The following is a 27,312-nucleotide window of genomic DNA, read 5'->3' as shown; positions in this document are numbered from 1 at the left end:
GATGGTAATCAGTATGTGGTTGATGGAACGCGCCAATGATTGTCACCTTTTTTTCCCATAAATTACCCTTTAAATAAACTTGTTTGATCTTTGGTACAATATTGTCATGCATCGCTAGTATGTGAAAAATGCTAAAATTGAATTCCCTACATCTATAGTTGTTGTACATGTAAATGTAGCCATGAGGAATAAATTATATATTTGTTGTGATAATTGAATAAGGAATTGCTGCTTCAGTACTTTTGTAAGCAAATTGCATACACTTAGTAATAAAAGATATTTACTTTAAATTAAGTATATTGAAGTTGTAGGTTTGGAAGTTGACTATGGACTATTTTTTAGTCTCATTTGTGATATTGTTTTGACTAGTAAAGTGTTTTGGTTTATAGCATTCTAAATTGAGTATAAACACTCAGCAAATAACCTGAACAAAAATATATAAACTTCAACAAGGTATATGCTTATAGAATTTTCATTACTGATATTGTTTGATGTAAAGTGTTTGGATTTATGGTGTTGTAAAGTGTGTACAAACTCACAAAAAATAACCGGGTCAACTCAGGTTGTGTGCTTTAAAATAAAGTATTTTAGTCATTTAATAATTGTTGGTTCACTAATGAAATATGTTTGTAAATTATGTGTAGATTGTTTACTAACTATTGTGTATGTGTTAACTAATTTTTAGATTCAAGAAGTTCGAGCACAAATGGAAAATGACCGGAAGGCAAGAGAAAACTTGGAACAACAAGTGAGGGAAATGGAAAATGAGCATGTGGGAAATGACGAAAGGATGCAAAAATTTGAAGAGTTTGTTAGAAATCATCAGTCTCATGCAAATTAGTAATTGTGATTTTGCAATCAAACTTTCTTAAGACTAGTGCTCTATATTGTGAACCTTTTATTTTATGTTATCGTATTTGTGGTTGATTTTGTAAAACATGTTTTAAATTATATTTAACTTATTTCTTTTTGTATAGAGATCTTGATCTGGTTGTTTCATCTTTTATAATTTAATTTTTGGAATGCGCAGTAAAATGAGTATTAAAAGTAAAATTAATATTATATGCATATACTGAAAATGAATAGGAAATAAAAATATTAAAATAAAAAATTAGATGTGTTGGAAATGCGTAGAAAAATTAAAAAAAAAACAAAAAGATGTGTAGGAAATGCGTTATATTTTATCTCGTAAGAAATGTGTAAGAAATATGTGTAGGAAATGTGTAAGATAGTGGTAACAAAAGTTCTAATTATTTGTGTAAGAAATGCGTTGGAAATTTCCAACGACATATTTTTGTAGGAAATGTGTTGGAAAATGTGTTGGAAATGCGTAAAAAACATTTCCCACGAGGCTTTTTCCCACATACCCGTTTTTATTAGAAATGTGTTGGAAACGGTGATTTCCTGCGCATTTCCAACAGAAAGTGACGTAGGAACTTGAACAATTTTCTAGTAGTGCATTAAAGTATAATATATAACCTTACCGGAAAACGAATAATCTCGATCTACATTACCGGAATATAGAAGATGGTGGATAGTGGAGTTAGTAAGCCGATAGAGAGAGAGAGAGATTAAAATATTAATATATATATACATAGGATTTATTTCCATTTTTGAGTTAATTTCCATTGTCCACTTCAAATACAATGTGTTTTTTCAATATATATGATATATTTTTCATTCTTAAAGACATCAAGATAGCTTAGTTGGATGGTTTGTGTGCCATGTATTAAGACTTTCATCTCGCTCAAATCTCAGGTTCGAATCCTAGTCCACGCAACTAATTTTTGATTTATTAAAAAAATGTTTGATGACTTGGCAATGATGTGGCAATGATGTCGAGAAGCTAGTTGAATGACATGTGGACAATTTATATGGAGAGGCTAGTTGAATGACATGTGTACAAATTGTATTGCTTTAATAGTATGTAAAGATGAGCAAATACGAATATAAAATCTCGTTCAGGAAGTGTTCGAAAACACAATATTTTCTTAACGAACAAACGAGCAAGGCCCTGGTCGTGTTTGTTCGGTTCGTTTACAGCCATATTTCTCATTTTGTACAACTAAGAGTAAAGTAACAAAAGCGGTCCATGAGGTTTGTCCAATTTTTTTTATATATATTTCTTTTTTTGCAATTGGATCGTTGAGGTTACGCAGTTGTTGACGGTGTCGCCTAAATCGTTAACTCAAGGAAAAAACTGTCTTTTCGTTGAGGTATGATGGGGTATTTTGGTCTTTATCATCTTTGTGATCTTTAAATTTAAACCCTAATTTAAAGAAAAAATGTCGCTTCCTATGGAACTTCTACCGGCGGCCACCCCGACTCACACGCCCTTGGCTCCAGCCACCACCACGACTGTCACTCCACCTTGGTGAAAAGACACATATACCCTTGAGTTAATGATGTAAATTAACGAAGTTAACGATTTTGACGACATTAGCAACAACTGAAAATCGCAATGGTCCAACTGCAAAAAATATATATAATAAAAAAAGGATAAAGGTCACAGAAATGCGTTGGAAATTTCCAACAACAAATGGGGTGTTTGGGATTGCTTATTTTACAAACTTATAACTTATTAACTTTTCGAAAAGTTAATAAGTTGTTTGGAATTGCTTATGTTGTGAGGAAAACATTAATAAGTTACAAGATTTTGACTTATTACTTTTCCAATAAGTTATAAGGAGCTACAAATAAGAAAACCCAAACACCCCATAAATATCTTTATCCGTAAAATTGGTTCTCTCTTTTAAAAATTCCCTACATCTGATTCCTCATGTATATCTTTATTCAATTAAATTGTACTTGTTTATATATTTACTAGGTTTTATCCCCCGTATTACGGGGGTTGTGTTTATTTTTCGTGTCTAATATTATATTTTTTGAATTTTAATTTTATTTATTGTAAGAAATTTAATAATTTACTTAGAGATTGATGATTAAAGAGTTTCACAAATAAATGAGATATTTTAACCCGTTTAAAAAGCTATGGGTTTGGTGAGACCTATGACCCGCTTATTTTGTTTTTACTATAAAATTGTTTCTTAATATAAATAATATCTTATTCTTAGTAAATCCCTATTTTATAAGATTTTCATATCAAATATCTGGTGAGATTAATTTTTAATATACTGAGATGTTATAACCTGTTTAAGGTTATTTGGGTTTGGTGAAACCTATACCCGTTAATTCGGGTCAAATGTATGAGAAATCTTCATTTGCAAATAAAACAATCTGGTGACTTGAAAGAATGCAAGAAGCAACTAAAGAGTTTTTAAATGTTTCGTTTATATATATTTAAGATTAAAATTCTTAGTTCTATAATTTTTTTTCTTTTAATTTATTTCTTTCATTTTTTTTTTGCATTCAACATGTATTGTAATTTATTTAAATGCTCATATGCTATTTTATATTATTCGTTTAAAATATTTATATATTTTTTAAGTTTTAATTTTATTTATTGTAAGGAAGTTAATAATATTGCTAGGATTTGACGATAAAAAAGTTTCATAAATAAATGAGATGTTATACCGGTTTAAAAGTTATCTGGATTTAGTGAGACCCATGACCCGTTTATTTTTTTTATTATAATATTGTTTCTTAGTTATAAATAATAACTTTTAAAAAAATTGATATTAATTTTTAGTATACTCATATTTTATAGGATTTTCATATCAAATATTTGATAGGATTAATTTTTAATATAATGAGATGTTATAACCCGTTTAAAGGTTATTTGGGTTTGGTGAGACCCATACCCATGAATTCGGGTCAAATGCATGAGAAACATTCATTTAAAAATAAAACAATCTGATGCCTTGTGAGAATTTAGGGAGTTTTCGTTTATATATATTTAAGATATATGTTTATTTTGGTTTTAAATAATATCAACTATCACATTTTAGTCGTTGTCGATGCTAATTAACGAAATGGTTTTTAATAGTCCCACACTTTAACATGTTTGCTTCCAATGACCCACGACAAACGAAATTGTAACTCCATTAGTCTTCGGCCATGGGAAAACTATTTTTTTCACAGGAAAACTCAACTTGAACACCACCACCCCTCGAGCACCACCACCGACCATCACAAATGGAACACCATCACTGACGGTTTTCATCTGAAAAAGAAGGTTTTTTGACTGAAAATATTTTTTTTCCGACAACCACCACCTAGGGTTCAGACAACCTCAATAATTGAGGATTTTACTCAAAAAAAAGGTTCCCGGTGGTATGATCTAACATATCAAAAAGATTTGAGACGAAAATATGAAGTTTTTCGGCGAAAAAACGAAGTTGTATGGCCAAAAACGTTTTTCCGGTGACCAGAGACTAACTGAGTTACGCTTCCGTTAGTCATGGATCGTTGAAGCAAATATGTTAAAGGTGTGACTGTCGTAAGCCATTTCATTAGTTGAAACCGACAACGACCAAAAAATGACAGTTAAAATTATTTAAAACCAATATACCTTTATTATATTCTCTTTTTTGTTTCACTCACATAGAATGTGTGAAGTTCATACATATATATGGATTCACTATTCAATCCATATACCAATTCCGTGTTTTAGAGATCGGATGGAGTGCAAAATTTGATAAAAAAAAAGTAAAATCCTTAAATTATATGATTAAAGATGATATATAGATTCCAATGTGAATGCTCTAAGACTTTTATAAAACTCACAACAAATTACAGAGAGTTGAATATGAGCCTCTAAATAGACGTATACTTTAGTTTTTTATAATTTTTTGTCTAATATATAGAGAATCCAATGTAGTGGATTTAAAGTTGTTTTTTCTATTGTTCCTCTATATTATTTTATAATTTATGAATATAGAAACTCCAATGTGAATGTTCTAACACTCGAATTACATTTCATTAGTTATTTTACGGGTAAGGTATAAAATGAAATATGTAGTTTTAAGCTTCTTATTTTGGTCTTTTATATGTGTATACTGATAGAGCGTGTTTACCTTGTAACGACTTTACTTTTCTTTTTATGAATTAAATTACAGAGCTTTGATTTTTGCCAAAAAGAATTGAGCATAAGCTTGAAATACTTTCTCAAACTCTTCAATATATGCTTCATAGACTCTTAGGGGGTGTTTGGTACAGAGAATTGGAGGGTGAGAAATGGAAATGGAAACAATTCTCTTGTTTGTTTACGAAAGAAAGATGTGAGAAATGGAAATAAACCATTTCCATTTCTCCATTTCCTTTTCTCTAAAAAAAGCGGAGAATTGATTTCTCTAGGGTTTCATTTCTCCATTTTCCTCCTTTTCATTTCTCCCATTTCTCCAGCCTCTTCAACGATCGCATACCTCCACTGGAATCATCTTCTTTCTCCAGCCTCTTCTGACCTCCACTGGAATCCCAATCCAATCCAAGGCACCCCTTCTCTGGTACGCTCTCTTTCTCTACTCCTCTGATCTTGTGTGAGTCTGCATATTGAAGGTATCAATTCGTTTTTTTATGCTCATTACATGTTAACAAATCCAAGGCCCGAACCCGTGTGTTAACAGCCCAAACCGGTATCCTAACAACTACCTAATGAAATAAAGCTTAAAAACCGGTTACATCATTGTAACCTAAACAAAATCATGAACTAACCAAGAAATATACAGTCTAAATGCTGATATAATCAAGAATATTAATGTGCTAAGTTCGTATTATAACAGCCCTCAAAACAGTGGCCACTCTCATGGCCAATTGGTTAATATTTTCCATGTGAAATAGTTTGAAAAACAACTCGTCTTGCAACCATTGAACCCTGGAACTTTATCACATATTTTCCAGCAACTAGGTATCCTTTTTTGTTTGTATAAAAGTATTTTGACGAAGCTATAAAAGTATTATAAAAACCGCGCCTTAAAATACCCTGAAACGACAGTTAAGTGGCTCGTTTGATCAAGAACTGAACCCTATAGTCTAAGTACCGTTATGATATCATTTTAACAGCCCACATATATTATTTTAAACATATAATCTGACCCAAACTTGTTTGATGTGAAAACATACATTTTAAAACCGAACAAAAGGCCTAACGGGCCCAAACGAACCAAAGCCACTATTAAGGTTCCGAGAACCCTATTATCAGTATGAAACTTTTATTAAGTCATTTGCAATATATTATAACTGGCCCAGGACCGTGTTGTGGTGAGGAACCAGTTTTAGTCAATAAATGTGGCAAAGGGCATTCTTGGAATAAAAATATGACAGGTATATAACTAAAACTACAAAACAGAAAATATTGATTTTAAAACAGAAAGCTGTAAGTTAAACGTGTTTATTTTGAACCCTGAACTTGGTATAAATCAGCCCTGAAAGATACCTATAAACCGTGTGTTAAAAAGCATCCGAACCGGCACTTTGGTAACCCGTTTTAATAAGAAACGACACCTGCAGCCTACATGATATTATGACATATTTTTGCAGCCTTAAATATACTATTTTGATTATATATAATCTGATCTAAAACTACTCTAAGTGAAACATCGTATTAAAGCCAAACTAGAACCCGAACGGGCCAAAAACCGGACTCGTACTCGTTAGTGCAGCTTTAAAATATTTTTAAAACCTACGTAATGTAAAACAACTTATTTTTATGTACTAATACAGGTCGTAACACACTTGTTAACCAAAGATGAGTTTTGTTAGAAATGCACCATAAATGTGCTAACGGGCCTAAACCGAAACAAAGCCATATTTCGGTTCCGGGCAGCCTAATATCGGTATTAAACTTTTTTTGTAAATTATTACCACGTATTTTAACAGGTCCCGACATGTTTCGCAACTAAAACCAATTTCTAAACATATATAAAAAGGCAAAGGGCATTTTCGGTAATAAAGTGAGTTGGGTATAAACTTACAAGTTTGAAAAAAAAAGTATAAGTTTATAACAGAAAAATTAGACTATGAACCTCTTAAAACTTACAACGTGCAGCCCTTAAAACCGAAGCCAAACTTGTTGGCGTTTGGTAACCCGTTTAAGTGAAAACTAACTCAAAAACCAACCCGACATGCGACTCTATTAACTTTTGAAAATTTAACAAAATCTCCAGAAGTTAAGTGTACATATTTAAGGTCTTAAACTTGGTAAAAACCAGCCCGAGAAATTAATAATAAACAGAGTACTAAAAAGCAACCGAACCGGCATTGTGGTGACACGTTCGATAAGAAATAAGCCGTGCAACAAAAGTAACAACATGATATCTTTTTGCAGCCATAATATCATATTTTAATGACATATATAAGTTTGGTTCCTCTGAACATGGTGCACTTATTATAAACTATCGTGGATTATATTTTGGAGTTATTTGTTTTTCTTGATAATGAAACTGATGAAAGATGGAAATGGTTTAAGGTTAGTCAAACACATTTTTTATTAAAGATATTTTTTGCTAACATACATTAGTAAGTAATGATTTCTTTTAACTCAGGGTTGCTTAGGAGCATTAGATGGAACATACATTAAAGTTAAAGTCCCTGCTATTGATAGAAAACCTTATAGGACAAGAAAAGGGCAGATTTGTACTAACGTACTCGGAGTATGTACGAGAGACCTTTTATTTACGTATGTCTTAGCGGGATGGGAGGGTTCTGCAGCTGATAGTAGAGTTTTTCGTGATGCAATCAGTAGACCCAATGGTCTTAAAATAACTCCGGGTATGTGATAGACAATTTTCAAAGAATATACATAGATTTAAGTATGATAATTAACATAGAGTTTATGGTTAATTATAGGAACATACTACCTTTGTGATGCCGGTTATACAAATGGTGAAGGATTTTTAACTCCATATCGAGGTCAACGTTATCATCTTAACGATTGGTCTCGTCTTCCTACGAATGCTAAGGAGTTCTTTAATATGAGACATTCATCGGCCAGGAATGTTATAGAAAGATGTTTCGGAATGATTAAAGATAGATGGGCTATTTTGCGTGATAACTCATATCATCCCATAGAGTCCATGCCACGTATCATCATTGCTTGTTGTTTATTGCACAATTTCATACGAACAACAATGAGTGAAGACCCTCTTGATAACGAAATCCCAGTAAATCACACACAACCTGCAAATGACCATGACAATGTTATTTCTATGATCGAGCCCTCACAAGAATGGACCGATCGTAGAGACCTTCTTGCTAATGAAATGTTTAATAGTTGGACTGCGATGCGTGCGCAGCGTGCCAATAATGTTTCTTAATTATGTTTGACAATTATGTATTTTTTTTTGTAGAACCAATGATGTTTCTTATTAATGTTTATTTATGCACTTTATTTGTTTCTTATTAATGTTTCTTGTTATATTTGTATTTGTAGTTACATGAATTATGATTTTTAATTGTATAATTATGCATTTGTACGTAGAAATGGCAGATTCAAATATAGTGAGAGGAGTTACTCGGAGCAAGCATACCTGGACAAATGATGAAGATGCAAAGCTAATTGATGCATTAATGGAGATACATGCATCCGGAAAGTATGCTGGTGCTGACAATGGATTCAAACCAGGTTATTTAAATGGTGTTCAACAATTGCTAGATGTAAGTCTTCTTAACTCTGGCCTCAAAGCAGAACCACATATAAAGTCTATGATGAAGACATGGAAGACACACTTTAAAAACTATGTTTTGTATGTGAATTGGTTTGATCAATGCATATTTTGGTTGGAATTTATGCATCTTTTTATATGTTTTTTATTTTTTAATAAATATTTGTTATGAAAAAAATACTTGTGCTAATGATAAAGTTGATATAATTCTATGTTTATTTCCTATGTACCAAACAAGAGAAATGATTCTCAGCTATATTTCTCTACTGAAATCTCTGTACTACCAAACAGAACAGTCAATTCTCATTCTCCAGACCAATTCCCTTTCTCTGCAATTCCATTTCTCTATTCCATTTCTCTTCAATTCCATTCTCTGTACCAAACACCCCCTTATGGTAGGAGTCCCTTTATGTTTACATCACCGGAACCATCAATGTATTTAACTTGAAATCTAACTTTGCATCCAATGCCGGTTCTTGGGCTGTGTAAATCGTGCCAATGCACGAGGCCCAACAACTCAAAGGGGCCCAAAGGCTATTCTTCTTCTGATATGCATATACCCATATTTACTTTTTATGTTCTCTAATTTATCGTTATCTACAAATCTAGATGTTCCTCAAATTTGTCAGTGTGAATGTTTTACAAGTAAAAACATCTACAACTTACCTCCCCTTACTTTTCTATATTTATTTAATTGCACCCTCGTTAAGTTATCTATAATTCACAAGACATTGAGACAATATATATTATATAAGACAAAAGTTATTATGTGTATTTAAACATTGGACATGATTTTTCTTTATTGTTGAGTTTAAAACTTCGATTAAGCCTGTCATATTAAATAAGATACCATATAATAAATTAATATTAATGTAGCATAAGACATGTATATATATTGAATGGTAACATTCTAAAAGGTTATCAAACCCGATACAAGTGGATTCATACTAAAGCAAATACATCGAATACATTGAAAACCACATGACTACCTTTTTTTGTTTATTTGATAACAATGTATTCACATTGTGATTTTTTGATATCTAATTAATGAGTTTATATAATATGAAAAGAGCCCAAATTTTATCTCGCATGAGGCCTACTTTTTTTTTATCGTTTTCAGGGATGGGCCTGTTTGCATCTTATGAAAATAAAGTAAAAGTATGACATGGAATGCTACAAATGAAAAGATGAATGGCACGGGTGAATATTATGTTTTGCTACGGGTGAATATTATGTTGAGTATTTGCTACGGATGATAAAGAGTGATGCATCTATATATATATTGTTCAATATAAAGCTACATGATCATGGAAGATAGTTTGCTATAAGTTGATACAGAAGACATTTGGGTCAAATCATAAAGTTATCTTTGATGGTTAAATGAGCTGACTATGTTTGATGATAACTAACTAGAGACAGTGGCGATCCACCAAACCATGGTAATGATCACCAAAAATTCAACGAAAGAAGATGAAACTTGTTTGTAACTCTCTTCTTTCACTTGATCGTCTAAATGATGATAAAAATATTATTCCGATATAAGAGATATCTTTAGGATGTGATACCGGTAGTTTTCCAGAGTAAAAGGGTGACTATTAAGTATTAAGTGCCAAGCGAGAGTGATATTTAATTAAACAAGCCTAGTAACACCGGAACAACAATTTATTATTCTAATGTTTAACGGTCGTATAAAGTTATTCGATCACATAACTTTTGTACACGACCTTGAAATGTTTCCTTATAAACTTTTCCACATAGGAAAGTAGTACATACGGTTGTAAAAATCCCAACTAGTCGCAGATTAATCTCTGATTAATCGCTAGTCGGTGCCCCACCAGCTAGTCTTTGATGAATCACTATTTGGTCAAGATTGGTCAAAATTTAAATTTTTATATATAAAATCAGGTATATATGCATACATATTTAAAAACTTACATATAAATTATAATCCGATTAATCGTTAGTCGATACCCAACACCAGTAAACAATACATGTATCAAAAATATAAAAATTCCTTTGTATGTGAGTTGTCTCTAACGCTATGTTCCCGAGTTCATTTAAGAAAAGAAAGGCAAGGAAAAGAAAATTTTATCCTCTTTTGGTATCTCCTCTTTTGCTTCAACTTATTTTTCTTTCTAATCATTTCAATTTGGAAAGATACAAATTCTTTTATTTTACTCGTCGTTTTCTCTAAAATATTTTTTCCATCTCTCCTTCTCCTTCTCCTTCTCCTTTCCTTTATTCAGTTAAATAAAACTCGGAAACACTTTGTAAATAAACACAAGGGAGAGTGTTTTTGCCCCTTTCTAATCATTTCAATTTGGAAAGATACAAATTCTTTTATTTTACTCGTCGTTTTCTCTAAAATATTTTTTCCATCTCTCCTTCTCCTTCTCCTTCTCCTTTCCTTTATTCAGTTAAATAAAACTCGGAAACACTTTGTAAATAAACACAAGGGAGAGTGTTTTTGCCCTATAGTCTAATTCATTACCATCCTGCTTTGTTGGGGCTTCTGTATTCTCATTCTTTCTCATGGTTGATCTTGCATCTGTCAAACCAATAACACTCAAGTAGCAAGCAAGCACGCACGCAGCAGTCCAATGGCGAAGAATTACGTACGAGAGAACGTACCTCTATCGAGATTCGGAGTATTAGTGGCGCAATTGGAATCTATAGTGGCATCCGCATCTCACAAGCTACCTGATCCACTCCTCTGCTTCGATCTTCTTTCCGATCTCATTTCCTCCATCGACGATGAACCAAAGGTATATTCCAATAATATTCACTAATTATTATTATTATATGCTGTTTCTTCTTAATTAGGGATCATTCCTACCTTCCTTTACCACTTGCTTCTTCGTTAACTACTTTAACGCACTTAATAATTTGTGACATTAGGTTTACCTATATGTGAAATTGAATCAAATAAACTATAGCAATTACTGGAACTAGTTTCACATTCAGATTATAATGGAATTACTTGACTGGTAAAGTGACGGTTGGATCGGGTGATCATGTTGAGCTTATGAGTTAAAGAAACGCGTATTCGATCCGTGTCTCGTGATGATTTTGTTCCCTTTACGATTCCAAAACCTATTGATTTTGTTCCTTTCACCATTCCTAAACCTATTCTTTCCATTTTCAATTTGTTCTTAGTTAGGGATCATTCCTAGCTTCCTTTACCATTTGCTTCTTCGTTAACTAGTTTATTGCACTTAATAATTTGTGACATTAGGTTTAGCTAAATGTGAAATTGAATCAATAAACCATAGCAATTACTGGAACTAGTTTCACATTCAGATTAGACTCTAGAGGAATACAATATGTATGTATGTATAATGACATCACTTGATTGGATCGAGTGATCATGTTGAGCTTATGAGTTAAAAGAAACATGTATTCTATCCGTCTATCGTTATGATTTTGTTCCTTTTATGATTCCAAAACCTATTGATTGCAGGCAGTTAAATGCTACTTTTTTTTCACAATTAGGGTTACGTAGCTTTCTATAGTAGTTGCTTCTTTGCTAACTAGTTAAATGCTTGTGATTTCGTTGACTGATATCCAATCTGTAATTTCAAGCTTGTGATCTTAGTTTAGTTATAGGTCTATTGGAACTAGACAATTTGACAGGCACACATTGTGGCTTTTAATTTAACATTGAAATTACTTCTTGACTCTAGAGGAATACAATATGCATGCATGTATAATGGCATCACATGGTTGGTAAAGTGACGGTTGGATCGAGTGATTGAGCTTATGAGCTAAAGAAACATGTATTCAGTTACGACGTTTATTTAGGTAGTATTTGCCCTGTTTGATCAAAATAATTAGCATTTGAAGATAAGAGATGAACTAACTGCTTTAGCTTTGGAATTGATATAAGTTTGCATGGTTAAAAAAGGATACTGTAACGTAAAAGTAATCAAAAAATTGAATTTGGAATAATTTAAGGTTAATCAATTATCAAAACCGAATCCGGTACTAGCAACACTGGAGATAGAAATGCATTATGGTCAATTAAAACTGGATTAGTTTCAGAAACAAAACTTTATAGTAAGTAAATCTTGAATCAACAAGTAGGTTATTAATCTCTAAGTCAAGCATGGGCTTTTTAAATAAGAATGGAGGGAGTTGAAGTTTAAGATTTATACGTTTGAATATTGAACTTTACAGGAGTCTGTACTTTTGTGGCAAAGGAAATGCGAGGATGCACTATTTTCTTTGCTGGTTCTTGGTGCAAGGCGCCCTGTACGCCATTTGGCATCTACTGCAATGGGTAAAATCATTTATAAGTGGGATACTATATCAATCTACTCAAGAGTGAGCTCTTTACAGGGGTTTATCTCTGATGGAAAGAAAAGCGAGCCTTTGCGATTAGCTGGTTTGTTCATTTATTTCAAGTTTGAATTCAGTTACATGTCCACATTTGATACAAACTTTATCTATTTTATAATGGTCATGTACCTATACGATCTATATGCTGTAGTACTTTGTTCTTATAAAACCACAGCTGCATACAAGATATCATATAATCAGTATTTGAGTTTATATTGTCAAGGTGAACTTTTTAATGTGTTTGCTGTTGTGCCATTGTGAAATCAGGTGCTGCACAATGCTTGGGGGAGCTATGTCGGTTATTTGGAAAGAAAATTACATCTGGTTTGCTTGCTACTACAAGTAATGTAGCAAAACTGATGAAGTTTTCTGAGGTAACATTCGAGATCATTTCTTGTTTTGCAGTACTTCACGCTACAACATGTGCCATGAATCATCATCGATTCTCTTTGATTACTTGTTGGGTTTAGGGGAAGTTCAAAACTTCAAATTATGTGTATAATAGTAGTGATGATACTGGAACTTAGAAGGTAATATGGACTTATCATCTCATGCGAGTATGATCCTCAAATATGTTGACATCATAAAAACAATTATTCCTTTGGGATCGTAATAATTTTGGTTTTCTTTTTGTGTTATCCACATAACCGAGGATTATTTTACTAACTAATATTTTAAGCCAATGTTGCCTTCTAAGTTCTAATTTCTACTATCATCACAGCTATGTGTGCAACTAATAGTTATCATTTTTCAATTCTGTTATCGTTTTATTTTGTAGAAGTGACCAAGCAATTTATTTACATACTGAACTATCCACCACCAAGGGCCAAATTCTGCAATCTGACAGTGTAATTATTATTGGACCACGATTATTATAATTTTGGCTTGAAAAAAGGGGGGGAAATACTTACTTTTTTCAATAACAACGTTAGAATATACTTAGTAAGTGCAATAGTATTTAGCAAATGAATTTAAATTCCTGTTACACCTGTCATATGCATAATGGATTTACACGGGAGAAAGCGTGTACCCTAGAAATGCTAGTTACTATGTGAACTCTTCCCATTCTCTACTTCTATTTAAGTCATATTATTGATAATCAATTATGTGATTATTTTTCTCTTACTCTTCCCATTCTCTACTTCTATTTAAGTCATATTATTGATAATCAATTATGTGATTATTTTTCTCTTACACCAAGTTTCTTACTGCTTTATGCTAGGATTATGTGAGACGAGAGGCTTTGCAAATGCTTAGAAATGCGCTGGAAGGTTCTGAAGGCAATGGCTCTTTTCCTGCATATGCAGAAGCATTTAGAATAATTATGCGGATGGGTGTTGGAGATTAATCATTTATTGTTAGGAAAGCTGCTGCAAGATGTTTGAAAGCTTTTGCTAATATTGGTGGACCCGGTTTAGGGGCTGGAGAGCTTGAAAATTCCGCCGCTCATTGTGTCAAGGTATCAAGATGGGCAGGTTGGGTAATGGGTTAGAACGGGTTGCAACTTGTTACGTGTCGGCTGATTTGTAAACACTTTCTTTTTGTATTTCGTTTATTGAATTTTATACATATTTGATGTATTATCATTACAAAAACAATATTATTACAAAAAGAATTTAGGTTATTTCTAATAAACAATATGTGGGGTTTTATACATTCTGAATTTGGGCGTTTGAATTTCGACTTGTTTTACTTTTAGCTAAGTTCGGTAAGTTAACCCATTTGACCCGTTAGAGAACAAATATAACCCAAATTGCCCATTTAATGTGTAAATTGCCAACTAGTATGTTGCTTTATGGTTTCTTATCTAATATTATCTCATCTTATAAGGCTCTTGAAGATCATGAATCGTCGGTTAGGGATGCCTTTGCAGAAGCTTTGGGAGCCTTGCTTGCTCTAGGAATGAACCCTCAAGCACAGGTATGCCATTTGGGTCTCAAATTTATTTCTTTGCTTTCGTGTAGTATATTTACTTTTTATTTTGTTTTGTCATGACCATCTTACATTTTTATTCTTCTAGGTGCAACCAAAGGGGAAAAATCAGTCTAATCCGAAAAAACTTGAGGGGAGTTTACAAAATCATCTTATATCTCACTTCAATAAAGGTAAGGACCGTTTTAAGGAAAATAGAAGTAGACTGAAATGTAAAACTTCAATGAACGAAAATAGCTTTACCTGTGAAAGGATCTTATATAATTTGAACTCCAATGCATTGGGTTTTCTCAATTTATGTTATATTTTGATAAATACATTATTTTTTCAGCAAGCGGACCTCGTTCAACGAATTTGCGAGTTTGTCTAACTTTATCATGGGTTTTTTTTCCTACAAGTAAGTTGTGCCTATTGCCAGTTCTTGAACAGTTACAAATTCTGAAGTGATTCAATTGTTTTGTTTTCTAATATTTTCTTTTATGAATAAAGCTCTAAAGTTTTTCTTAAAATACTTTCAGGCCATTCGTCTTAAGTATATGTATCCAGATACCGAGCTTCAAAATTATCTTGTTCAGATTATGGATATGCTTCGTACAGATTCCTCTGTAGATGCACAATCATTGGTAATTCCTTATTATTTTGTAGCCTTAACTTTTTTTTTCTTGAGGTGATGACCTGATGAAAAAAAATTCATAGTATATTTAGGACAAACGAGATTTAATAGAAAAATTGGTACCTAGTGGCAGTTACAGCAAACCAAAGTCTAGATTAAGATTAGTAAGTGCCCACTTTTACTGGCCCGCTGAATTGTTTTTGTGAATATCTCCAGGTTAATTCTATATTGAAGTGCAATGATTTTACACATACTGAGTTCTCTACTTTCTAATATGTAGATTCTACACTTTTTTCCTAAAAAAATAAAGTTTTTATAAGTACCAGGATTGAGTAATCAAGTAATTTGAGTCAACTATATGTTTGTGAAGCAACTGAGCTACGTCCTTATGAAGTTGCAACCTGTATTTTGCTAGATAATTTGATTATTTTATTTTTTTGGATCTTAACAGAGTTGGTTCTTAGCGGTTTCAATCAAAAGAGTTTATCAACTTTCTAATATATGTTTTTTGTATTTTCTTGTAGGCATGTGTTGTTTATATCCTGCGTGTTGGTGTGATTGATCAAATGACTGAGCCAACACAAAGGGTCTTCTTAGTTAATATAGGGAAGCAGGTTTGCTAAATGACTCGTATATGTCTACTCATTATATGTTATGATCTTGATTTTATTAAATAAACGGTTTGGTGTGAATTTTCTGTTACAGCTTCAGTCCCAAGATGCAAGTCCATCAATGAAAATTGCTGCTTTACGCACTTTATCATACGCCCTAAAAACGTTAGGAGAGGTAAGGCTTTTTGAGGTCGTTTTCTGTAATTACTTATGAGTTATGACATATGAGACTAAGTTTGTCAAATGCATTTTGACAGTTTTGAAGGTTAACTTGTGACTTTGAGTTACTTAAGGTTTTCTTTTTCATTTTCAGGTTTCAGTTGAATTCAAGGAGGTTCTTGATGACACAGCTGTAGCAGCACTGTCTAACTCTTCACCACTTGTATGATATTATTTTATGTTATTCCTTTTCAGTTAAACATGAGATGCATATAGCCTCATACTTGTCTAATTGAAAATAATTTAATTGTTATCAATTTCCCATTACATTTCTTTTGTTTCTGACTTTGTTTTGCATTTTTTTTATGTTTTGGTAAAAGATTGACGATTTTACAATCTACATATATTCTATCTGTTCGGTTCTATCAGTTTCTAAGTGCTTATTTGAAGTTTTGGATTCAACATGTTTGCTAGGTACGTGCTGAGTCAGCCTTGACATTGCGTGCACTGACAGAGATTGATCCAACATGTGTTGGTGGTTTGGTTAATTATGGGGTCACCACACTAAAGGCATTAAGAGAAAATGTGGCATTTGAGAAGGTATGACCTGAGATGCATTTTCTTTTTCATAAAAGATTAAAATTTAATCAATTTAAACCCGGCTTATTAGACAGAAGATGTTTAGTCATAAGGAATCTGAATATGTAGAGAGTCAAGTGATATGGATACTCTGTAGGTTTCAGTTGTAAACCCCTTTATATATTCCTATATTCGTCTTGTACACACACATTCAAATACAATATACAATTACCAAGTTTAACTTGGCTGATAATCTGAATATATATACTCTGAAATTGTTTGGGACTTTGGTAGATTGTATATCTTTTCCTAGTTTGATCAAACTGTATGTTTTCCCAGCCTGAAATTATCAGATTCGTTGCCTTCAATCACTAAATAACATTATGTCACAAATTCATACTTGTTAACAGTCTTTTGAACAAGAATACTATATATTAAGTATTATGTCAATGTTAATATCTTTATTTCTGTTAAGCTGCTAGAAAGTTGTATTGCTGTCAATATTAGTATCTTTATTCTTGTTTAATTCTCAAATATTTATTCATCTTTTCTCACATGGTGATAGGGACCCAATCTGAGGATTGAGCTTGATTCCTTAAGTGGACAAGCTACAGTTTTGGCTGCACTTGCATCTGTTTCCCCAAAGCTACCTCTTGGTTATCCAGCCAGGTAACATCCACTTTTCATATGCACTTTGGTTGACATTTGTATAATACTGAAATAATAATTAGTCATTCTTATTTATTTTTGTGCATAGATTGCCCAGAACAATGCTTGATGTTGCTAGAAAAATGCTTACAGAAGCTAGTCGAAGTCCTGTGGTTGCAACAGTTGAAAAAGAAGCCGGATGGTTACTTTTATCATCCTTGTTGTCTTCCATGCCAAAGGAGGCTAGTTATCTATATATTTATTTTTTACTTTGATGATATTATTATGACATACTTCTTGATTATTAAAGGTGCTGCCTGAATTGTACAGGAGATGGAAGATCAAGTGTTTGATATTCTATCTTTATGGACTGATGTCTTTAGTCGTGTCCAATATCATCAAGTAGATTCAACAGAGGATCTGTCTTCTAAAATACGGTTCATCATTTTTGCCATTTTGTTTAGATAAGACTTTTATAATATAAATTTTGTTTAGTTGAATTAATACCCCCCCCCCCCCTTTTTTTCCTAGAGTGTGGTCTGCTGCAGTTGATGCCCTAATTGCATTTATAAGATGTTTTGTTTTTCCTGATGCATTGAACAAAGGGATCTTGCTCCAACCAGTACTGTTATACCTTAGTCGGTATGACTAAAATCAAATAGTGCTAATACTATATTTCAGCTATAAATGTATTAATACACTGTATGATGAATAACAGGGCATTACCCTATATTTCTTCCGTATCAATCAAGGTGAATGATGCAAAGCCTTTTATGGATGTATTCATCAGCAGAACACTGATAGCTTATCAGTCACTTTATGATCCAATGGCATACAAGAGTGACCATCCTCAACTTATTCAAATATGCACAAGTCCGTTCAGGTAATTAAGGTTTATTTCTATGTGGAATCCTATGTTTCTGTATACTTTCTTTATGTCATGGTGGATTTCACTGCAATTGTTTTCACAAATATTCGTCTTATGGCCTCTTATGGGTTTTGGGAAACAGAGAAGCATCCAAGTATGAAGAAAGCTCCTATTTGAGAATACTTTTAGACAGCAGAGATGCTTGGTTAGGTCCTTGGACTCCTGGAAGGTATATATACATATAAACTTCGATTGGTTTTCTTTGCAATCTCAAACATTGGATCCATGATTCTTGAAGATTCTGCGTGTGTGCAGACTTTTTTGTCGTTGAAAATATGTAATTGTTTATTTATTTTTTGTGGCATGTAGGGATTGGTTTGAAGATGAGTTTCGAGCATTTCAAGGTGGAAAAGATGGTGTTTTGCCTTGTGTTTGGGAGAATGAGCTCCCTAGTTTTCCTCAGGTAGAATGAGTTATCCTCTGATACACAGACACACATATATATTCCTTGTTATAAAGGAAGAAAGTCATATAAGTATTTAATCTTGATTCATCTGCTGGCTAAACCATTGTGTACGATGTGCCTATGTGTTTTGATGTAGTTGAATATTCTTCAAGTTCATTTTCTGAATATGTAGCTTCTTGGGTCTTCAATATTGTCTGTTTTAACTTTATTTCTAAATTAGTAATTATATCCTTTAGTGAAATTTATTTGCTACACTTATTGGTTGAATATGCAGCCGGAGACCATTAGCAAGATGTTGGTGAATCAAATGGTTCTTTGCTTTGGGGTCATGTTTTCTACTCAGGTAGTGTTTCCTTAGTGTGCGTTCTTTTCCTTATTTTTAATGGTGGTTAAACATTCTTGGATGTCATTTTTTAACTTAATCTGAATATTACCCCAGGATAGTGGTGGGATGTTATCACTTCTTAGCATACTTGAACAGAGTCTAAAAACTGGAAAGAAACATGCTCACCATGCAGCTAATGTCACAAACGTATGTGTGGGATTACTTTCTGGGTTAAAGGTGCTAATACTCTCTTTGTTTCATTAACAACATACATATCTGAAACGGATCTAATATGGCTCATTATACCTTATATTCTAGGCCATGGCTGCATTACGACCCCAATCACTAGATATGGATACATTAAATGCAATACAGGGGATCTTTCAGGTTCTTTATTGTTTGATTTTACATTTTACTTTTTAATTGGTTATTAAAAGTTTTTCTTTTTTCCGTGACAGGGTATTCTAGCTGAGGGGGGCATCTGTGAATCACAACGCAGAGCATCATCAGAAGGGATTGGGCTATTAGCTCGCCTAGGAAATGATACGTTTACTGCCAGATTGGTATATTTTTCACCATATTTATATAAATAAAGTTATGCTTTTTAGTTTTATAAATATTATTGTGCTTATAAAGCACATGGCTTGTTCTAATTTCTGATTCATATATTCTTTTGTTTTGACCAGACTAGATCACTGCTTGCTGATGTAACTGGGGCAACAGATTCTAACTATGCTGGATCAATTGCTCTTGCTCTTGGTTGCATCCACCGCAGGTATGCTACATCATCTAAAACATCATTATAAGATTGACATGATAATTTTGGGTTTTTCTGTAAGTAAAAGATTTCATCTTTGACATGTTGCCTTCAGTGCAGGAGGGATGGCATTATCGACTTTAGTACCTTCCACTGTGAGCACTATCTCATTACTAGCTAAGAGTCCAATACCTAGCTTACAAGTATGGGCTCTGCATGGACTTCTTTTAACTGTTGAAGCTGCTGGCCTGTCCTATGTGTCACATGTTCAGGTATTATCCTTTTTTATTTCTCCAGTTCTCTCTAATGTAACAAAAATTTGGAGCATATATATCATTTATTATAGATTTATAATCTATCTGCAGGCCACACTTGGGCTTGCTTTGGACATCCTTTTGTCAGAGGAGAATGGATGGGTTGTGCTTCAGCAAGAAATAGGCCACCTCATAAATGCAATAGTTGCTGTTCTTGGTCCTGAGCTGCACCCTGGAAGCATATTCTTTTCCCGCTGCAAGGTTTTTTTTTTCAACTTTTCTTTTTCTTTTTGTTTTACGATAACAATAGTACGGCTCAGAAAATATATTTCTGTTATATGCCAGCAATTAACTTTTTGTTTTTGTACAGTCTGTCATTGCAGAGATAAGCTTACAGCAAGAAACAGCAACACTTCTCCCGTAAGTAACCTTACTATTCATTTACAGACTATTTGTTTTAGACTTTTTATTTATGTATTGTTTTGCTAATTTGACAGGAGTGTTCGCTTTACACAACAACTTGTCCTCTTTGCTCCACAAGCGGTTACAGTTCATTCTCATGTGAAAATCCTCCTCTCAACTCTTTCATCAAGACAGGTAATTGATGATAACAACTTTCAAAGTACGTATATAATGCATTTCTGTGGTCCTGAAACTGTTTCATCTTTGCAACAGCCAACTTTGAGACATCTTGCTGTGGCCACTCTACGACATCTCATTGAAAAGGACCCGGTATGTAAATACCTTTTGAACTGTATATTTTTCCTTCTCATTATATGGAAGCTCGTGTGCATAAGCATTGTTTTCATAATGGTATAGCTTTTAAGTTTTATGGGTTTTCCGTATAAGAAGCTATTTTCTTAATTTGATCATAATCAGCGGTCGCTTCTTTACTGTTTTTTAAGTACCAGTTCAAAATGTGATCATGCAAATTGTCATTTGGTACCTTCCCTAAGTTCTGTTATTGTCTATGTTAGAAGCATTAACTTGATTCTTATCTGCTTATCATGCCAATTTACTGATGTGACTACTTGCAGGATTCAATTATCAATGAACGGATAGAAGAAAACTTGTTCCACATGCTAGATGAGGAAACTGACAATGAGTATGTATCCCTGGTATTCCTATACATCTTTAAGTTCAAATAGTCTTTAAGGATCTGTTATGAGTCTTATGACATTATGCATGGTCAATAGTGGCCATTGTTCAGCTTGACGGTAGTGGCATTCCTTACACTTTGTAGTTATATATGTTTTATGATGCTCTGTTAAATGCGTGTTAGTCTGCAACATATATGTCATTAGATAGTAACATTCTAATCTTTCTGCAGAGAACATATTTCTTTTTTAATGCGTGACTTTTAAAATTTCATTTGTTACCACAGGATTGGGAGTTTGGTGAAAAATACAATTATGCGATTGCTATATGCATCATGCCCATCATTTCCATCTAGGTGGCTATCAATATGCCGCAATTTGGTACACTTAACTCTCCTTCCTAGTAATATTATTATTGTGTACCTTCTTATATAATGTTGTTTATAAACATCATGTAATATTGTGGTTGTATCTACAATTCTACATACCCATCTACTTTATGAAAAAAGTAGAAACAAAAAATGAAGCTCAAAAGGAAAATTTGACTGTTGAATGTTGAAATCTTAATCAGGTTCTTGCTACGTCAAGTGGAAATATTAGAACCAATAAAGAATTGGAGGACGATTCTGTTAGTGGCCCTGGTGGGGACACATCATATGGAGAAGATGACGAGAACATGGTTTCTAACTCTCAAGGATTACCTAATTCTGCCAGAGACAAATACCTCAGATATCGAACAAGAGTATTTGCTTCAGAGTATGCGAATCTTATCCTATATAAATAATAGTTACAGAACACGATTGTGTTTCATGCTTAGCTTCTTTTCATGTATCTTCTGTAGTTTTGTTCTTTACCATATGCAAAAACTAAATAACTTGCAAGGTAGTTGGATTGGTTTAAATTATGTATCTTTTTGGAACCAGGTGCTTGAGTCATGTACCAGATGCAGTTGGACAAAATCCTGCTCACTTTGATCTATCATTAGCAAGAAGCTGGCGAGCCAATAACCTGTTATCTTGTGACTGGTTAGTCCTCCATGTTCAAGAGCTCATATCTCTTGCTTATCAGGTGATGCGTCATTTAATTATAATATCCTTTGGAACCACCTGTTACCATTATTAATTAGCGATTAAAATATTATTCATAGATAAGCACAATTCAATTTGAACACATGAGGCCAATTGGTGTGGGTCTCCTAAGTACTATTCTGGACAAGGTACATATCTGTACTCTAATTAAAAAATGTATAACACTAATTACTAGTTATGCTAATTACTGGGATTTATTTATTTATTTTTGTTGTATGTGATCTTCAGTTTGGCAAGGTACCAGACCCTGAGCTCCCTGGACATTTATTATTGGAACAGAATCAGGTGTGCTGTTGAATATTGTTTAAATCTGCTGTCATTTACCTTATTTACTAACTATAAAACCAAATATTAATTAAAATATCAGGCCCAGCTTGTTTCTGCTGTTCGTACAGCATTGGATGCATCATCTGGACCTATTCTCTTGGAAGCAGGTCTACTGCTGGCTTCTAAGGTTCAGTACACAAACATTACCGTAGTTCATTCTGTGAAAAACTGGTTTTCGTTAGGGTAAACTGATAGACGATTTTTGCAGATATTAACAAGTGGTATGATCAGTGGCGACCAGTTAGCAGTTAAACATATATTTGCACTGCTTTCTCAACCCCTTGAGGACTTTAAAGACCTTTATTATCCATCATTTGCTGAATGGGTTTCATGCAAGGTATCCCTTTACCTTCACTTAGGTTTTTTTTTTCAATCTTCATTCTTCACTAAAAATCTCTCTTTTTTGTTTTTTTTGTAGATCAAGATAAGACTTCTAACTGCTCATGCATCTCTCAAATGTTACACCTATGCGTTCTTGAGGAGACAGCACAGCATCCCAGAGGAGTATCTCGGACTATTACCATTATTCTCAAAAAATTCAAATACATTGGGCAAGTATTGGTTATCTCTGTTAAAGGATTACAGTTATGTATGCTTCCGCACACGTCCTCATATGAATGTAAGCTATGTATCTATTTATATACTTCATATATTTTGAACAAACTGTACACACATAAAGAAATTAAAATTTGTCTGTTCTTTTTCCAGTGGAAACCGTTTCTTGATGGAATTCAATCCTCTTTGGTTGCCAAAAAATTAAAGCATTGTTTAGAAGAATCCTGGCCGTTTATCCTGCAAGCAGTTTCTCTTGATGCAGTTCCAGTAAATATGGACGCGAGTAAATCTTCTAGAACAGCAGATGATACATCCAAAAGTGTCTTTTTCTCTGGATACAATATGGTGGAACTACAACAACAAGATTATCAGTTTCTATGGAGCTTTTCTTTGCTTGTTCTCTTTCAAGGACAACACGCTACTCCTGATGAAACCATTATCCCATTAGATTATGTAAAATCCAACTTTGGCAGTGATTCACCAGTTGCTGACACACACTCAAAAGCTATGAAGTTCTATTAAATCATTTTTCCAGTTTTTGGGTTTCTTTCCGCAGAAAAGTTCTTCCAGACTGGATTTCTTACTATTGATACATGCAAGGAACTGCTGCAGGTGATTGTTTTTTGAAGTGTCTTTACCCTTTATTCAATATCTGTTTTGTCGGTGTCTTTGCTCTTATAAATGGTGCTATCAGTTATTTGGTTTCTTAATTTATAACAAGGTTTAACTTTATGAATATAGGTTTTTTCATATTACGTCTTCATGGAGGATATATTGGATAGCCATGCAATCTCAGTTCTAACACAGGTAAATAATAAATGGTTAACTTTAATCTTATGGCACTGTGGTCAATTTTATACTTGTATTCGGGATGAAAGGTTTATGCATGCTTCTTCTACAGATTGTTAAGAACTGCCCTAAAGATTTCTTTGAAACTGAAGATTTTGCATATCAAGCTGCTGAACTTTGTATGTCCTTCATGTTCAAATTTCTACAAAGGTAACTCAAAATAACAAACTCTTTGCCCTCTACTTACTTTCAGGACTAGTTATGTAAAGTTATAACCATAAGTTACCATCTTTTTATATTATATTGCTTTTGTGTCAGTGCCAGCGTAACACCATCCAGCTACTCAAACTGGGAAGATAAAATTTCTCTATCTTTTACTACAGCAACAAATCTTTTGATTCGTCTAGATCCCAAGGTAACTGTTTCCTCATCAACCACATACTAATAATTCTTTTAGTATGTTTTATCATTTTATTAACCTTTGAACAGAAGCAAGTGCAACTAGCATTGGCGTTTCTCATTATTGGATATAAATGCATTGGAGAAGTTTCAAATGATGCATTCGTGTTGAGACCTGTTAATTATGTTCAATCTCTGGTCAGCATTCTGAAAAAGCTCTTTAATGGTGAGTCTTTAAGTATTTTATTTAATATTTATAATGCATTTTTTGTAACCTATTGCAGTATATCATTTTATAACCTGTTTGGCAGGAAAACCTACACTGGATGATGATGATCTTTCCTATTTAAGGACTATGACAAGGGCTTGTCTGAATATGAATGTTAATCTAACCAATAACTGTGTCAAGAGCATCCATTTGTCAGAGGACAAGATGACTAACTCACAATTATCATTAAAGAAGCTTGTTTTCTCTCTTGAGCAGATTATCACATTTGCTAAATTAAAGTATGAAATTGAACTTATTAGAGAGAATCAGGAGAGTAAACCCATATTCTACAGCATGTTATGCCTATGCACCAATTCTTTCCGTGAAGTTCTTAATGATCAACACATACAGGTAAGAACATTTAACACCTGCAGCAAAAAGATTATAACATACAAGGAATTTACAAATAAATATGTGTGCAGGTTCAGGCCATAACGTTGCAAACACTAATAGGTATACTACGCGATTCCAGTACTGAAAACAACACATTTCTAACATTCTTTATCGGGGAGCTTCTAAATGATATTTTTAAGCTCATCAAGCAAGCTTTAAAGGTATTATTTCAATTGAATTTCCCTCTCATTTCTGATTTCCAGCCTTTGGTTTTCATAATTTTGAAAATTGTTATTTTTGACAGAAACCTGTTAAAAGGGAAGCAGTAACCGTTGCTGGAGATTGTTTGAAAATCTTGATGCTTTTGCATACATCATCTAAAGCACCAGAATCTCAAAGAAGTTTGATGAGCCTTCTTCTTGAAGCAATTGTTATGGTTTTGCTAGCTTCAGAAAATGATTTCTCTCAGGTGATAACAAAGCCAAACTTTTTATTTTGTTTTGATAATATTTAGGAATATCCAACTGATGCATTTTTATTACAGGAGATCAACGATTTAAAAAGCGCTTCCATAAGACTTGTTTCTCAACTTGCTCAAAGTCCAACATCTGCAGTTTATTTCAAGGATGCTTTATTATCAATGCCAATTACACGGAGGCAAAAACTGCAGGTTTAAATGAATACATTAAATTATTTCTTGATTGTGTTGTTATTGTCTTACAAAATGAGTGAAATCAAATTTATTTTATCCTGACAACCAATTTTTGCACATTCAGGATGTAATCCGTGCGTCAGTAATACAAGAACAAATTTCAACCGCGCCTAAATCTTCTATTCCACCTTTGGTGATCAAAATGCCATCACAAAGAGAAGAAATTATTCCGCCTCCTTCAATAGTCAATAAAGTCAACGACCATGCAAATGAAGAAAAAGAAGACCATGATGGTGATGATGAGGATTGGGACAATTTCCAGTCTTTTCCCGCAACAACCAATGAACCTACTAAATCAAATTCCATAAAGACCGAGAGCACAAGTTCAAGCTCCAGCGAAGAGGACGAAACCACCTTCACGGAACGTTTGCACCTTGACTTTAACCAAGACCATGTGTTTGAATATGATAATGCTGGTGACGAGGATGACAATGAAGATGAAAATGATGATTCGGATGAATATTCTAAAGAAGAATATAGTGACAGATCAGGCGGTGAAGATGAGGTAGAAGTAGAAGAGGAAGAGAATGAAGAAGATGAAGAGTCAGATGGAGATATATTAAGTCATATTGATAGAGTTCTACTTGATATGGTTGAAGAAAGCTCCAAATCCTCATCTACTACTTCTGAATCTGATAATGAAGTTGCAGAAAAAGGTTCCAGTAATGATGAAGGTGAAGAAGTTGAAGAGAAGGGGTCAACTCATAGTAATGCTGCATCTGACAAAGACGGTAATGAAGAGAAAGGGTCGAGTAATGACAGTAATGGTGCATCCGACAAGGATGGGAATGATGAAAAGTCAACTCATAGTTCTGCATCTGCGAAGGATGAGAATGATGAAAGGTCAGCTCATGCTAATGCTGCATTGGATGACATGAATGAAGAAAAAAAGTCAACCCATAGTAATTCTGAGTCAGAGAAGAACAGTAGTGAAGAACACGGGTCAACGCCTCACAGTAATGCTGCACCAGAGGACGGAAGTGAAGAACACGGGTCAACGCCTCACAGTAATGCTGCACCAGAGGACGGAAGTGAAGAACACGGGTCAAGTCCTCACAGTAATGCTGCACCAGAGGACGGGAATGAAGAACACGGGTCAATGATTCACAGTAATTCTGCACCCGAGGACGGGAATGAAGGATACGGGTCAATGACTCATAGTAATGAACAAGATGTAGACTTTTCAGGTGAACACTCTGTTTCCGGATCTGGGAATGAAGAAAAAGGGTCAGATCTGAATCATAGTTACGGTGAATTGGAGAAGGATGAAGGTGAGCAAGGTGAGGACTTGTCGGGGTCAACACCGCCTTCAGGAGGCTAAAGATTCACCATAGGTATATTATATATATCATATTTGTCATTTGTGGTACCGAGTCACCGAGTCGGATTCTTTTACGCGTGACCAGATGAGAAAAGGTGTATTTGTTGATTCAATTAGAGGGTTGAGGTTATAGCTTAAGTTTATGTGTCCCATACTCCCATGGTTTTGATGTTTTGGAAATGTTTTTGTCACCAGTTTTCTGAACTATATCTGGTTACACCGTTGTTGTATGCTAACAAATTTATTTCTTTCATCATAAAAGTTGCAGTGTTGTTTATAACTTCTAATTAACTAAATGCAATCGATGATATG

At 33.6% G+C, this 27,312-nt stretch overlaps 1 protein-coding gene and 1 pseudogene across 2 annotated transcripts in view; one reads left to right on the top strand and one right to left on the bottom strand.

The window, feature by feature from the left end:
* LOC143530938 (14-3-3-like protein) overlaps positions 1-17,632 on the bottom strand; it is a 72,482-nt gene extending 54,850 nt beyond the window's left edge. The window contains exon 1 of the mRNA XM_077026348.1: positions 17,628-17,632. The gene's annotated coding sequence lies outside the window, so the exon portion shown is untranslated. The remainder of the gene's footprint in view (positions 1-17,627) is intronic.
* Positions 11,033-27,156, top strand: LOC143530939 (protein SWEETIE-like; annotated as a pseudogene). Its single transcript, XR_013134940.1, has 48 exons — positions 11,033-11,326; positions 12,738-12,945; positions 13,167-13,273; positions 14,122-14,358; positions 14,730-14,819; positions 14,920-15,004; positions 15,163-15,222; positions 15,345-15,454; positions 15,969-16,058; positions 16,150-16,230; positions 16,369-16,437; positions 16,689-16,814; positions 17,359-17,462; positions 17,551-17,683; positions 17,772-17,878; positions 17,973-18,083; positions 18,160-18,324; positions 18,452-18,538; positions 18,679-18,772; positions 19,050-19,118; positions 19,215-19,337; positions 19,419-19,487; positions 19,559-19,663; positions 19,787-19,875; positions 19,973-20,129; positions 20,223-20,372; positions 20,482-20,531; positions 20,609-20,708; positions 20,787-20,843; positions 21,149-21,216; positions 21,496-21,589; positions 21,780-21,964; positions 22,132-22,276; positions 22,356-22,424; positions 22,525-22,581; positions 22,664-22,750; positions 22,832-22,960; positions 23,042-23,242; positions 23,332-23,790; positions 23,920-23,985; positions 24,080-24,177; positions 24,286-24,382; positions 24,457-24,592; positions 24,678-24,985; positions 25,057-25,188; positions 25,272-25,436; positions 25,512-25,637; positions 25,744-27,156. The product of XR_013134940.1 is annotated as a protein SWEETIE-like (transcript).
* The last annotated feature ends 156 nt before the right edge of the window (positions 27,157-27,312 follow it).

The sequence above is a fragment of the Bidens hawaiensis genome, unplaced genomic scaffold, assembly GCF_021521415.1.
Source record: "Bidens hawaiensis isolate Kalapana, Puna unplaced genomic scaffold, B.hawaiensis_p1.1 tig00009067_1, whole genome shotgun sequence".
NCBI classification, from domain to species: Eukaryota; Viridiplantae; Streptophyta; class Magnoliopsida; order Asterales; family Asteraceae; genus Bidens; species Bidens hawaiensis.
This window is presented reverse-complemented; position numbering and strand designations above follow the sequence as displayed.